Source organism: Triturus cristatus, chromosome 10 (assembly GCF_964204655.1).
Source record: "Triturus cristatus chromosome 10, aTriCri1.1, whole genome shotgun sequence".
NCBI lineage: Eukaryota > Metazoa > Chordata > Amphibia > Caudata > Salamandridae > Triturus > Triturus cristatus.
This window is the reverse complement of record NC_140593.1, coordinates 269,198,090-269,213,204: the sequence shown is the minus strand read 5'-3', so window position 1 is coordinate 269,213,204 and position 15,115 is coordinate 269,198,090. Positions and strand designations below refer to the sequence as shown.

Below are 15,115 nucleotides of genomic sequence, written 5' to 3'. Positions count from 1 at the left end.
AGTGCTGAATAATAAACCAAAATAAATTACCATTCCAACTCCAAAACCAACTAAACTTAAGGAAAGTGCTGGATAATAAACCAAAATAAATTACTATTCCAACTCAAAAATCAATTAAACTCAGGGAAAGTGCTGGATAATAAACCCCAAAAAATTACTATTCCAACTCCAAAACCAACTAAACTCAGGGAAAGTGCTGGATAATAAACCCAAATAAATTGCTATTCCAACTCCAAAACCAACAAAACTCAGGTAAGGTGTAGAATAATAAACTCCTAACTCCAAAACAGACAAGCATTTACAATGCAATAGGTCTTGCAATGACATTATTTTGAGCTATTGACATTGTAATTGGCAATGTCTTTAAAAAAATTAAAAGGCATTGTTATTTACAATACCAAAAGCAACACCTATTGCATTGCATAGCGCGATGTCTGTGAAGACAGCGCCGTGCTTATTAAAGTAAAAAAAATGACAATGCCATTTATTTATGTTTTAAAAACCAAAACATAAAAAAAGGCATTGCCATTTACAATGCCAATAGCTCAAACTCGCATAAATGCGAGACCTATTGCATTGCAAATGCTTGTTTGATATTGTGTTTGGATGTAGGCAGATGGAGGGCTTAATATGGTAGCTCCTTAAGTGAAAATTGGGAAGCATCTCCAGCCCTAGGCCCGACTCAAACAGGCAACTGCCCTTGTCCGCTCTGCCCAGAGCCTTAGGCTTATAATTGCCCTATTGACCCATGGAACCCAAGCTCTAACTAATCAGAATCCTGAACCCTAAACCCTAGAGCCAATGGGAGACATGGCCATATTAACCAATCCTAGCCATAACAGCCAAAGCCCTAATCTCCAAGTCCAAAATAAAACCCTAGTCCTCGTCGCCAATCAGAACCCTAAAGTAACCCCTCTGACAGCAAGAACCACATACAACAGCACTTGTCAACTGAAAGCTTGGTGCTGTGTGGTCTACCGCTACAAAATTACTAAACCACATCCATGCCATCTGAGCACACTCAAGCACGTAGTACATCAGACCAGAAGATGATTAGCTCTGGAATTTACCCAAAAATGTAGAAAGATTGTTAAGCTAAAGAGAAAAAGACCACTATTAGTACAGCTAAATGATCTAACAAACAAAATATTTGACCTTCCCCAGCAGCAAAGGGCTATATTACACCACATCCACACGCTACATTGTGTACCCTGGATGGTTTGTCTCCTCAGTCATGGTCCAAGGACTCTGAGAAGTCTTAGGAATATACAGGATAAAGCTCAGCAGCCCGAAGACTGCAAGCAAAACTTGTTCTCCAGCAGCGTGGAACGGGACTGTACGACATGGGCCAAGGGCCTATGCTCCCAAATGCCACTAGGACAGAGCTGAGAGAGAGCAACCTACCACAGGTATCCCTGTTGGATCACCATTAAAGTTAGAGGATACAATCCAAATGAGCTAACTTCTAATCACACCCAGCAAGCCACAACCAGCCTGTACTTGTTCCAGCTTCAGTGCAGGTACAGTTGTCCATAGGAAACGTTCCGCATTGGTACAAGTTAAGGGTTTTCACATTATCCTACCACATTATCTTTTTTAATAGTTACTAAAGTGCCTTTTTCCAGCTGTGCCAAAGTAGTTTTAGGTCATCACACATTTTAACTCTTCTCCAGTTTAGCTCAAGTGAAGATTAATGACTCGGCACGATGTGCCTGATCTTGAGTGATGTACAAATTGACCTAGCAAATTTTCTGTGTGTACCAGATAGGCGAGTAGTCATGATTCCGGTGCAGTACTAGATGAAGTCTTTGGGGCCTATTAGGATGGCTGGCGGACTTTCGCCCGCCCGCCACCCTAGCGATGCTGGGACTGGCCGCCAGTGGTGCAGCGGTCCCGCGCGGCAATTAGGATGCCACCGCCACAGTGGCGGTGGCATCCCGCATACATTGCATTGTGGTGGGCGGTGCTGGAAGCAGCACCCGCCACAATGCAATATATGCATGTCACGCATTTGCATGCACAACGTGACAGCCACCGTTTGGTGCATGCCACCTTGTGAATGCAAATGCAGGGGGGTACCAGAGGTACCCCCATGTGCCCACCCATCCCCCCAACACCCTGGGGGCCCGCAACAGGCCTCCAACTGAGAAGACCACATGCCTTTCCATGGCGGCAACACCGCCATGGAAAGGCACTAATCCGCCTGTATGCTAATATGGATGGCAGTGTCTTCCAGAAACCGCCACCTTATTCAGCCCCTTTTCCGCCCGGTCGACTGGTCGACCGGTGGAAAACTGGCAGACGGTCTTATCACAAAATACATATATTAAAAAAATTATTTGTAAAAATTTGAGACACCCCCTCTCACAAAAATAAATAAATATAAACATTTATTTCTAAATCACAATTAACATTTTAACATTTTCAAATTCTAAATTATTCAATTTAAAAAAAACAAAAAAAACAAAAACAATGAAAAATTATGTATAACAAAATAGAATATAAAACCAATCATATATGTATTTAATCCTTTGTTCAATACAAAAAATATTTATAAAATATTTTACACAATTTACGTCAAAATATTAGCACCCACCAAAAATTCTAAATTTTTGAAATTTTTAAATGTAATTTTTTTTCTAAATTATTTATATCTTTCAATATTTTTTATCAATATTTATTTTTAACCGACATTCTTAAATTACTCCCCACCCTTATCCTCTATAAACCCAAAATCCAGCTCCTAAATTTTTACATAAAATTAAAAAAATGTTAATTCCATTCGCACAGCTACAGGCAACATATCCGATAGCAGGAAGGGAGCAATATCGCTATACTCAAATTAAACACGCCCTTACGAAGGCCATACCCCCAGGAACCAACCAGCCGGAATCCTCTCTGCTTGAGGATCGTTTACTAACGGACTCACTATCCAAAAAGGCAATTTCATTAACATACCGAAAGCTGATAAATATCCAGAGGGATCCCACACAGACTCTAAAGGACAGATGGCGGGCAGAGGTAGGGGAGTTGGACGAACAGGAATGGCAGGAGGCACTGGCGTCCACGCGGGAGGTAGCGACCCCTTCCTGACTAAAACTCGTGCAACTTAAAATATTACATAGAACATACTACACACGGTCGATACTATACAAAATAGGGAGGGCAGACACGCCACTTTGCCTGTGGGGTTGCGGGCTCACTGGTTCCTTCTACCACACGATATGGGACTGTCCCCTCATAACACCATATTGGAGGGCGGTTATGACAACGATCACCCAGGTGTGTGGGTTCGAGGTCCCCCTTGAACCTCAGCAGTGTTTGCTTTATGTGTTGGAGCCCACAGATCTAAACCATGCAGCACAGCACTGGGCTGCACTCAGCATTACCCTAGCCAAAAGGAACATTGCAAGAAACTGGGGAGCCCAAACAACACTCTCCCACCAGCAATGGTGTTGTGATCTTGATAACGCCATGATGGCAGAAAAGGCAGTTTTTATAAATAGGGGACGCCCCCGAAAATGGACACGAGTGTGGGGGAAATGGAACAATTTTCAGGGAAACATATGTTCTCCTCCACCTGAGGACATAAGTGATTGAGACCCCGAAAACGGATGTGCCATGAGCAGATCCCAATGTGAGATGGAGAAGTTTGGTAATTGTAAGGAGGGGGGGTTGACACACCTGTCTTCATATGTCCCTGTCTTATGTACGCAATTGCTGCATGTTACATTGTGTGAGTTACTCTCTGAACACAGTCATGTATGTGGATTACTCTACTCGATGTGTACCACAATACTAATAAAATTAAAAGGCGGGGCTTGTGGCGTCAAGATGGCGGTCGCGCTCTAAGAGTGCTCGGGACCCCCTCCGTCATCCGCCTGCCATCCCTACTTAACTCCTACCATCCATATTCCTCACCAGCTGCTGCGGTTCCTTCCTGCTCCCGGCTGCATTTTGGGCCACGTCTGGGCCTCCCTGGTCGGGTTGAGGCTCTAATGACCGCCTGCTCTCTCCAGTAATGGCGGCCGACTCCTGGTGGTGACGCCCGCGTGGTGGAGCTTGAGTGCCGCTGCCCCTCCCTTTGAGACCCTGTGTGGTGGCGTGGGCGGCTGTGGATCTCCGGCCCCCTGTGTTGCGGAGGGGGCCGGCTGCTGCCTGCGAGAGAGGAGGCATTGTGGTCGTGGGTCGGAGGACGGGGCCTGCAATACCCGGTCGGCCCTGAAGAGCTCCGGATCAGACTATGACAAAGCGGTGAGTGGGCATCGGCTGTCGCGCTCGGGCAGCGGTGGGACGGGCTGCGCTGGGGCCGGGCCTGCCTTCATCTGTGTGGCTGGTGTTGCTCCGTGCCCCGGTGGTTGGGGCGTTGGGCCTGGCCGGCAGCCGCGCCTGAGCTGCGGTTGCGCTGCAGGCTGCTGGCTGCATCCTCCGGTGTGGCTGGGTCCCTGGGTACATCCCCGGAGCTGCAGGGGGCACGGCCTGTCATCTTGGATCCTCCGTTGTTGCCCTGAGAAACGAGCCTCGCGTTGACGCCAGCTGGTGCAGCGAGGCCTTTCTTCTTGGTTTGGTGCCACATTTTCCGCGGCCGAGGAGCCTGGAGTCGGCCCTCTGCTGGTGATACGTCGCTGTGTGTGTGAGGGCGCTTCTCCTCTTCTACCGGGGGTGCGGCCATCATATCGGGTGGCAGGGGCGTCTGGGTGCTCCCTGCCCCCCCTTGTTCTCTGTTTGCCACCTCTTCCCTGGTGGATGTGGGCCCGCACACTGGGGTTGCCTGGACACCTCTTTTCTTCATCGCTGCCTGCGTCGCCTGGTGTTGGTCTCGTGGTCGAAGGGGTCCGGAGTGCCGAAGGGGCCGCCTGCCAGCAGTAGCCGCCCTGCTGGTGGAATCCTGGTTCTTCTGCCGGGGAGGATCAGCCGCTGGACTGGGTATACTCCTTGTTCCTCTCCTACTCTCCCGTTTACAGGTTGAGGTCTGTCTTCCGAGTGGCCGGGGGTCCCACAAACTGTCCTCCCTGACTTCAATCGTTTGCACTGTCCTGGGCCTGTCCAGCTGGGGGGTGGAGTTCGGCCATCGTGTCGGGTAGCAGTCATTCAGGGGGTACAACGCTGGTGCCCCTGGCCCCCCTCACCGCTTCCCCATTCCAGCCCGACGCCTGGGCGGCGGCTGCTGCAGTGCCCGCCTGGACCGACCTAGCGGCCTCCCTCCGGGGTGATGGACATCTGACACTGACCGGTGCGGCTGAGGCGGACGAGCTGCGGGTTCCTCCCACCCGGCGTGCCTGGCGATTCGGCTTCGCTTTCTCCGGACCGGCGGGCCCCAGTGACGATGGGCAGTACCAAAGCGCCGTAGACCCCGTGACCCGGTGGGTGGACCGGCTGCTGCCTCCGGGGTCGTGGGGGGAGGTCTGTCCACTATTCTTCAGGCGATTAGTGCATTTCAGGCTTCCGTGGAGGGTAAGATCGGGGAGGTGAAGATTGACATGTCTCTTATCCGCCAGGACTTGCGCAAAGCAGGGGTACGCCTCGCAGAGGCAGAGTCTTGCATTTCCACCATGGAAGATGACAATAACCATTTCAAAACTCACGTGGCTCGCCTCCAGACCCAGGCCTCCAAACTCCACCGACGGGCAGAGGATGCTGAAAACAGATCGAGGAGGAATAACCTGCGCTTGGTTGGAATTCCCGAGGGGGCGGAGCACGGCCGCGCTGATACATTTGTCGAGACTTGGGTACGTTCGTGGATGCCCGAGGCAGACCTCTCTCCCTGGTTCACTGTGGAGTGGGCCCAACGCTCGTTAGCTTCCAAACCTCCACCGGGAGCTCCTGCCTGTCCCATAATCCTACGGGTGTTGAACTTTAGAGATAGAGATGCTATCCTTAACGCAGCCAGGGCGCACGGTCCCCTTCATTTCCAAAACCATCGAGTCATGGTATTCCCGGACTATTCCAGAGGGGTGCAGACTCAGCGCCGCTCCTATGACGACGTCAAGCTGAAGCTCCGTTCCCTGGGTCTCCGATACGGTCTCCTCTTCCCCGCCAGGCTCAAGGTCATTTTCCAAGATAAGACCCTTGTCTTTGACACTCCGCAGGCGGCCTGGACCTGGCTCATGGAGGAGCGGCCTCTTCGGCTAGGCCGGAGTCATCCCCCGTCCGGCGAGAATCCTCGCTGCCCGACGCTGTTCCGCCTAGGCCCCAAAGGCGTCGAACCCGGTCCTGCAGGCCCAACAGTGGGTGGGAGGCCACATCTCGATCACCGGGCGTGGAGTCGCCACACATCACCGTCCAGGCCCCACGTCGAAGGTCTGCCTCCCCGGGCTTGGCTGCCCCTTTGGTGGACCAGGGCAGCCCCCCGGAGCCCTAGGGCACGATGCAGCACACAATATCCGACTCTGACCTGTCCCGGAGCCCCGAGATCCGTATCTCCGGTACAGAGGAGACCGACTGAAGAGACCACGCATGAAAGCTACGTTCTTGCCTCCTGGCAGCTTCTGCGAGGACCTTGATCGCAGTGCCTTGTGGTGAGGAGGCTCCATCCCGTGCTGGTTGCTCTGGGTGGCGTACGCCCAGGGTTCGTCTCCGGACTTGCTTTCACCTCATGCACGAACTGAACTTGATTGTTATGGTATTAGTTATTGTATCTTTATCCGTCTAAATGGGGGGGGTCCCCTTCTGCCGAGTTCCTGTCTTGCTAATTGTTTTAGCTTAGCATTCAGCCTCCTTGGGGGTTGTTAGTTGACCTTGTTTTCTTTCCAGGGCGACAGATGCATCCTTTTCAGAAGTATAGGGTGGGGGGTGTTGTGGGGTTGGGGAGGGGGAGGGGGAGGGGGAAAAGACCGTTGTCTCCCGATAATTTGTTGTTTTTGGCCGCCTACGGGCCGCTGTTTCCAGTTCTCCATGGTAGCTCCACGCACCTGGCTACTTCAGGTGATGACATGAATTTGTTGGCTCACACTCCTCTCATTGCACAACTCGGACCTTGCCTTATCACCTCTTTCAGGGGTCTGGGCTCCCATGCAATGGCTCTCCCCTGCTCCCACACCGCCCGTCCCAATTGCACATGCTTTTACTAGGGCCCCCCATATCCTCTCCTGGAACGTCAATGGCCTGCTGGACCGTATCAAGCATACTGCTGTCCTGCGTAGCGCACACCGCCATGCGCCTGATATCCTGTTCTTGCAGGAGACACACCTTCTAGGCTCCCAATGTAATTCCCTCGCCAGGTATGGCTTTGACAGGGTCTGGCACTCTGGTTTTGCACGGGGCTCTCGGGGGTTGCTATTCTGATGCGGCGCGGCCTCCCCTTCAATCTTGTTCACGCTGAGCTGGACCCGCAAGGTCGATTCGTAGCACTGACCGGCGTGATTGAGGGGCAACCCCTTAGTCTCCTCTGCGTGTATATTCCCCCATAACGTTAGCCTCCACTCTTCGTAGCCTCACCTCTGCCCTCTCCTCCTTCCCTCCGGGCCTGACGGTGGTGGGGGGACTTTAATGCCGTCCTGCAACCCTTGTGTGACACAACAGGTACTCCCTCGGCTCCCCGCATAGCCTCAGCACGGCGCATGTCTGAGTGGTCCTCTGCCATGGGTCTCTGTGACGCCTGGAGGGTGTGGCACCCTTGCAAGGCCCAATACTCCCACACTTCGGCAGCCCATCACACCCACTCTCGTATTGACCTCTTCCTCCTGCCAGCTTCTGACTGTCAGCTGCTGTCCTGGGTCACTATTTTGCCCAGGGGGATCTCGGATCAATCCCCCGTTTCCCTCCACGTCGGGTCCTCCAGTTATAGCACCTATCCGGTTTGGCGCATGAACGCCTAGTTCTTGGAGGACGCTGACTTTGTATCATCCCTCGGGTGGGAACTGCAGCTCTACTTCTCTACCAATATGGGGTCGGTCTCTTCCCCGGGAACCCTATGGGAGTCTGGAAAGGCGGAGGTGCGGGGGGTCGCAAGAGGCCTGGTCCAGGCAAAACGTACGGAACAGTTGGCTCGGCTCGTGAGGCTAGAGGCGCAGGCGGCTCGGTTGGAGAGTGCCCTGGCCGCTGACGGTGGGGGGGGACTCCGATCGGCGCCTCGCACGTCTCCGAGAAGAGATCTCTCAAATCACGTTGGACTCTGCCAGGATGCTCTGGCAGTCGTCGGTGGCCCGTACATACAGTTGGGGCAATAAAAATGGTAAATTGCTCCACGACTTGGTGTCATACCCCAGAGCGGCTCGTATCATTCCTGAAATTCGGTCTGAGACCGGCACCTGCCAGGTCACGTCTCTGGCCATTGCCCGAACCTTCGCACATTACTATGCGGCCTTGTATGCGGCCCGACCCCCCGTCCTCTCTGGCCTCCCTTTAGGGTGAGACTCATACCCACTTGCCTCGTCTATCCCGAACAGTTTCTGAGACCCTGGATCTTCCCGTTACTTTGGAAGAAATACACTGGGCCATCTCAACTTTGCGTTCCGGAACGACGCCTGGGCCTGACGGTTATCCGCAAGAATACTACGCAACTTGTTGTGACTCCCTGGTACCCCATCTTCTGGAACTGTTCACGCATGTCGCTGACCAAGAATTCTTCCCGCCCGAAGCGGACGAGGCCACCGTCGTTCTTCCCAAGACAAATCCACCCTCACTTGACTGTGCCGACTATCGCCCGATCTCGCTCATCAATACTGAGATCAAAATCTTCACCATTGTGGTGGCTCAACGGCTCCGGCCCCACCTACAGGACATGCTTCACTTAGACCAGTGTGGATTTATACCTGGCCGGGGGGCCCGGCATTGTATACGCCGTCTCCACCTTACCCTTGCTCACCGTCATCGCCTCACCCCCTACCTGGCACTACTTTTTATAGACTTCGAAAAGGTGTTTGACATGGTGGATTGGGGTTACCTTGGCGAGGTGCTAGAGAGGGTGGGTTTCGACCCCTTCTTCCGACGCCTTGTCCGGGCTCTTTATTCCCAACCCAGGGCGCAGGTCCTTATTAACGGCGTACTCTCCGAGTCCTTTTTCATCCAAAGGGGCACCCGTCAGGGTTGTCCGCTTTCTCTGCTACTATTTGCTTTGGCGATGGAACCTCTGGCGGCGACCATTTGTCAGGACTCTCTCATCAGCGGCTGGACCTGGGACCGGAGCCATGCAGATAAGATAGCCTTATACGCTGATGATGTCGTTCTGTACCTAGCAGACCCTGAACATTCTGGTCCGCGCTGTCTGAGGGTCCTTTCGGCGTTCGAGCGGGTCTCTGGCCTTCGACTCAACCCAGCGAAGTCTACCTTAGTCCCTCTGCACCCATCCCGGTCATGCTTTGACTGGCAAACGAATATTCCCTTACGTAAACAGTCCCTTAAATATTTGGGTGTGTGAATCGCCCTCCTTCCGGAGCTTGAATGGGCCCTGAACATTGCGCCCATGGTCTCCAGGGCCAGGGCAGATCATAAGAAATGTCAATCCCTCCCTCTCAACCCCTTAGGCCGTAGTGCCCTTTTTAAAATGATGATGCTTCCCTGTTTTCTGTATATTCTACAGAACACAACCGCCTACCTCCCGAGCAGCTGGTTCTGGGAGATGGATGGTATTCTCGTTTGTTTTCTGTGGGGTAACGGGAGGTCACGATTGTCCCTAGCACATTGTCGTATCCCTCCCTACGACGGGGGCATGGGGGTTACTAACCTGCAACTTTACTACCTTGCCACTCGCCTTATTGTAATCCATGATTGGTTCACCGGTGGATGGTCGGATCCAGCATACCAAGTTGAACTTGGAGCCCTGGACTCTCCACAGATCCAGGACTATCTGTATGGCCACCCAATACCGTGGGATCTTCCTCCCATCACTCAGTCGGTGCTCCTGGCCTGGCGCACAGCTTTGCGTTACGTCCGGTGGGACCGGAGGCTCACCAGGCAGACGCCCTTGTGGAGTGGAGCATGGTTGAACGAGGTCTCCTCCCTTCGAGACTCCCGGCACTGGGACCTCGTGGGGATTTCACTTCTGGGGGACGTCTGGGTGGGGGACCACATTAGATCTTTTGCAGACCTGCAACAGCGTCACTCCCTCCTTCCCTCACAGTTCTACAAATACCTCCAACTCCGCCACGCTATACAGTTGCACATTCCCAGTCCTACTACCCTTCCAGAGTTCAGTCCCTTGGAGGCCCAGGTGTTGATGGGTGACCTTGGTAGAGGAGGGGTGTCGCAAATTTATAAGTCCCTAGTTAATAATGGTCCTGTATCTCTCGCTCGACTGCGCACCCGGTGGGAGGGGTGTCTGGGTCCCCTGGAGGAGGCGGACTGGAGGGATGCCCTTATGGCACCCAAGACCCTGACAACCTCCTCCAAACTTCGTCTTACCCAACTTTATTTCCTACATATGGCTTACCTCATGCCAGTGCGGTTGTATAAAGCTAATCTGCGGTCCTCCTCTGCTTGTGCGCGCTGCTCCCATACCGCTGCGGACTTCTTTCATGTGGTCTGGCAGTGCCCCGTTATTGAATCGTTCTGGAGGGAAGTGGAATGGGAGCTCACGGGCGCCCTGGGTTGGGTGGTTCCCCATGATTCGCTGTGCCTGCTGCTTGGGGTGCTGGAGGGCCTGGATGGATCCAGAACAGATAAACGCCTGCTGGGAACAGCGGTGGCGGTGGTCCCAGGCCAAGCCACCCACTGTTAGGCGCTGGAGGCGGGGAGTGGATTGGTGTGGAGCCCAGGAGGAGCCCCTTTTTGCGGCCAGAGGCTGCCCTGAGATGTTTGGCCAAATATGGAGTAAATGGTTCAATCTCCTTCCCCCATGAGTGTTTGAGTGCGTTGGAGATAACGTTCGTCCTCATACAACGGTATATCTATACCCTTTGATGTGCATCACAAACTTGTATATACCTGTATCAAACTAATGTGCGGTTCTGCTACCGATGTAAGTTTGTGTTTAATCTAAATGCAATGAAGTTTGCTATAAAAAAAAAGTGTTTAAAAAAAACAGATTTTTTTAAATATTAAACATTTTAAATAAATATTTTTCAATTATTCCTGCCCTCATCCCCAATAAACCCAACATCCTGCTCCTAAAAATAAATTTAAATACCTTAAAAACAAACATCTTCACATAAAAAACATTGAAAACTATGTAATAACTACTACCAAATTATTAAAAAAACATTAAACAAAAACAAGCCAATACAAACATTCGATATTATTTACAACAATATATTTGCCATAGATATTTACAAAATTGATTTTTCTACATTACACAAAAATCAATATTCTAAACAACGAAAAAACTTACCCTATTTTCCACCATCGATATTCTTGACTCGATATTTATGCAATACGATATTTCAACATCGATATTCTGTCTCTGCACCTAGATTAAGTGAAAAAGAACCACACAAGGTATTCATAAAAATATGTATTTATGATATATTAATCTCTAACACATACAAATACCTCTTACCCAGAATTATGTACAATGCACACAATACTTTGCATAGAAATCAAGTAAATAGCACAAAATACACATTGGACCCCAGTGGGGGACCAACCTATATACTAAGAAAGGGGTATAAGAACCACTACTCGGGTCAAGACAATGTCGAGAGGACATAGAAGTGCTGGGGACCCAAGGAACCACCCAAGCTGAGTGACTAGGAACCCCATAGAGAGTGTGTGCAGGGTGGGAACAAATCAACATTTAACTTGCGGTTGGAGTTTTAAAGATTAAGGACCCTTCCCAGTGGACCCTGATGAAACCCCATGGAAAACAGAAGGCTGGAGAGCCACCCCACCGGTGGATACCCTAGTACCCATGTTACCTGCACCAGGGAAGCCGGGTGCATAGGTGTGAAGTGGTGTTGGAAACCACCTTCGAACCCAATGGAGGACTTCAGGAAAGTGTCGCTGCTGGGGAAGGAGAAAGTGTCCGGTGGAATCCGAAGGTGGATTCTAGTTGAGAGGTACCTGTACGCAGAGGGGACACAGTCTATGTCACTCAGGAGTGACCTGAAGATCTGGAAGACGAATGCCCACCAATGTTGGGAGTTGCCAAGGACCTTGACTCTGCAGCTTTGAGGACCAGGCAATGTTGAGGAAGACCAAGAGCCATATCAATCAATCAATCAATCAAGACATTTGTAAAGCGCGCTACTCACCCGGAGGGTCTCAAGGCGCTAGGGGGAGGGGGGTCCGCTACTGCTCGAACAGCTAGGTCTTGAGTTGCTTCCTGAAGGAGAGGTGGTCTTGGGTCAGGCGGAGGTGGGTGGGGAGGGAGTTCCAAGTCTTGGCTGCCAGGTAGGAGAAGGATCTTCCTCCCATGGTGGCTCTTCGGATGCGTGGAATGGTGGCGAGGGCGTGGCTGGTCGATCGTAGCTGGCATGTGGGAGTGTAGAAGGTCAGGCGGTTGTTGAGGTATCTGGGGCCCAGGTCGTGGAGGGCCTTGTGTGCGTGGGTGAGGAGTCGGAACGTGATTCTCTTGCTGACCGGGAGCCAGTGCAGGTCTCTCAGGTGACCGGAGATGTGGCTGTGTCGGGGGATGTCAAGGATGAGTCGTGCGGAGGCGTTCTGGATGCGTTGGGAGTCTTTTCTGTAGTTTGGCTGTGGTTCCGGTGTAGAGGGTGTTTCCGTAGTCCAGTCGGCTGGTGACGAGAGCCTGGGTGACCGTCTTTCTGGTTTCGGTGGGGATCCATCGGAAGATCTTTCGGAGCATGCGTAGGATGTTGAAACATGATGATGAGACGGCGTTGACTTGTCTGGTCATCGAGAGGGAGGAGTCTAGGATGAAGCCCAGGTTGCGAGCGTGGTCCGTAGGTTTGGGTGCGCTGCCCAGGGCGGGGGGCCACCAGGAGTCGTCCCAGGCGGAGGGTGATGATCCCAGGATGAGGACTTCCGTCGTGTCTGAGTTCAGTTTCGGGCGGCTGTTCATCATCCACTCGGCTACGTCTTTCATCCCTTCATGTAGGTTGGTTATGGCGGTGGCTGGGTCGTTGGTGAGGGAGAGGATCAGCTGAGTGTCATCAGCGTAGGAGATGATGTTGAGGTTGTGTTGGCGTGCGATGGCTGCGAGGGGGCTCATGTAGACATTGAAGAGGGTGGGGCTGAGTGATGATCCTTGCGGGACGCCGCAGATGACTTCGGTGGCCTCGGATCTGAACGGGGGGAGGCGGACTCTCTGGGTTCTTCCGGCGAGGAACGAGATGATCCAATCTAGAGCCCTCTCTTGGATTCCGATGTTGCTGAGGTGCTGTTCTAGGGTGCGGTGGCAGACAGTGTTGAACGCTGCGGAGAGGTCCAGGAGGATGAGGGCCGCTGTTTCCCCGTTGTCGAGCAGGGCTCGGATGTCGTCAGTGGCTGCGATGAGGGCGGTCTCAGTGCTGTGGTTTGCTCGGAAGCCGGACTGCGAGTGGTCGAGGGATCCGTTTGTCTCGAGGAAGGTGGCAAGCTGTCTGTTGACGGTCTTCTCAATGACTTTGGCAGGAAAAGGCAGGAGCGAGATGGGGCGGTAGTTCTTGCGGTCGGAGGGGTCTGCTGATGGCTTCTTCAGGAGGGCGCTGAGTTCGGCGTGCTTCCAGCTCTCCGGGAAGGTGGCGGTGTTGAAGGAGCAGTTGATGATGTTCCGGAGTTGGGGTGCGATGACGGAGTCAGCCTTGTTGAAGACTTGGTGGGGGCATGGGTCGGTTGGTGATCCGGAGTGGATGGTGTTCATCGTGTGGATGGTGTCTTCGGTGCTGACCGGGGTCCAGGCGCGGAGGGTGGTGGTGGGGTCGTTGGTTCAGTGGTTGGGTGCGTAGTTTGTGCGCCGAGGCTGTTGTGTATATCGGCGATCTTGCGGTGAAAGAACGAGGCGAGGGAGTCGCAGAGGTCTTGTGAGGGAGTGATGTCGTTGTTTCCGGCGCTGGGGTTGGAGAGCTCTTTGACGATGCTGAAGAGTTCCTTGCTGTTGTGTGCGTTGTTGTCTAGTCGTTCCTTGAATGCTGTCCTCTTGGTGGTGTGGATCAGCTGGTGGTGTTTGTGGGAGGCGTGCTTGAGGGCGGTCATGTTGTCTGTAGTCAGGTTTTTTTGCCAGGCTTTCTCGAGGGTACGGCAGTTCTTTTTGGAGTTTTTAAGGTCGTCGTTGAACCAGGAGGCTTTCTTGCTGCCGGGCCTGCTGGGGTGGTTTTTCAGAGGTGCGAGGTCGTCAGCGCAGTTGGTGATCCACTGTGTGAGGTTGTTGGCTGCTTGGTTGAGGTTCGTTGAGCTGGCGGGAGGGTTCTGGCTCAGTGATGTGGTGAGCTGGTCGGTGGTGATCTTGTTCCAGTTCCTGCGGGGAGCCTGTTGCGGGTGGTGGTAAGTCGTGGTTCTTCTGAAGCTGAAGTGGACGCAGCTGTGGTCTGTCCAGTGGAGTCCGGTGGCGTGGCTGAAGGAGATGTACTTGCTGGAGGAGAAGACTGGATCAAGCGTGTGTCCGGCGTAGTGGGTGGGGGAGTTCACCAGTTGCTTGAGTCCGAGGTTGGCGAGGTTGTCCAGCAGGGTGGTGGTGTTGTTGTCGTTGTTGTTCTCCAGGTGGAAGTTGAGGTCCCCTAGGAGGATGTAGTCAGCGGAGGGGAGGGCGTGTGGGCTGATGAAGTCTGCGATGTCTTCGCTGAATTGAGTGCGGGGTCCTGGGGGTCTGTAGATGAGGGTGCCTCTGAGTGTGGTCTTGGGGTCGGTGTGTATCTGGAAGTGAAGGTGTTCGGCAGCTGTGAGGGTGTCGTCGGAGTTGGTCGTGATGCGGATGGTGTTCTTATGGACGATGGCGAGGCCTCCGCCTGTCTGGTTGACGCGGTCCCTCCGGGTGATCTTGTATCCGTCCGGGATGGCGATGGCGATGCCGGTTGCTGAGGAGGCGTTCATCCATGTTTCCGTGAGGAAGGCGACGTCTGGAGATGTGGTGTCGAGCAGGTTCCAGAGTTCCACGGCGTTTCTGTGGACGGAGCGTGTGTTGAGCAGGATGCACTTCAAGTGGTTGCTGCTGGTGCTCGGCTTGGCGGGTGCGGTACAGGGCCGGATGCAGGAGAACTGGCAGGAATGGCAGCTGAATGGTCTGTGGGTGCGTCTTGGGGTGGCTCTGCAGCAGCCGGGGATCCGGCCGGAGTTGAGTGCGATGAGAGTGGTGGCATTGTAG

At 53.0% G+C, this 15,115-nt stretch overlaps 1 non-coding gene across 1 annotated transcript; it reads right to left on the bottom strand.

Annotated features, from left to right (window-relative positions):
* Positions 1–1,202: 1,202 nt before the first annotated feature.
* On the bottom strand, positions 1,203–1,422 carry LOC146789303 (small nucleolar RNA SNORA73 family). The gene has a single exon (XR_014970205.1). It is a non-coding gene; the product is annotated as a small nucleolar RNA SNORA73 family (small nucleolar RNA).
* Positions 1,423–15,115: the final 13,693 nt, after the last annotated feature.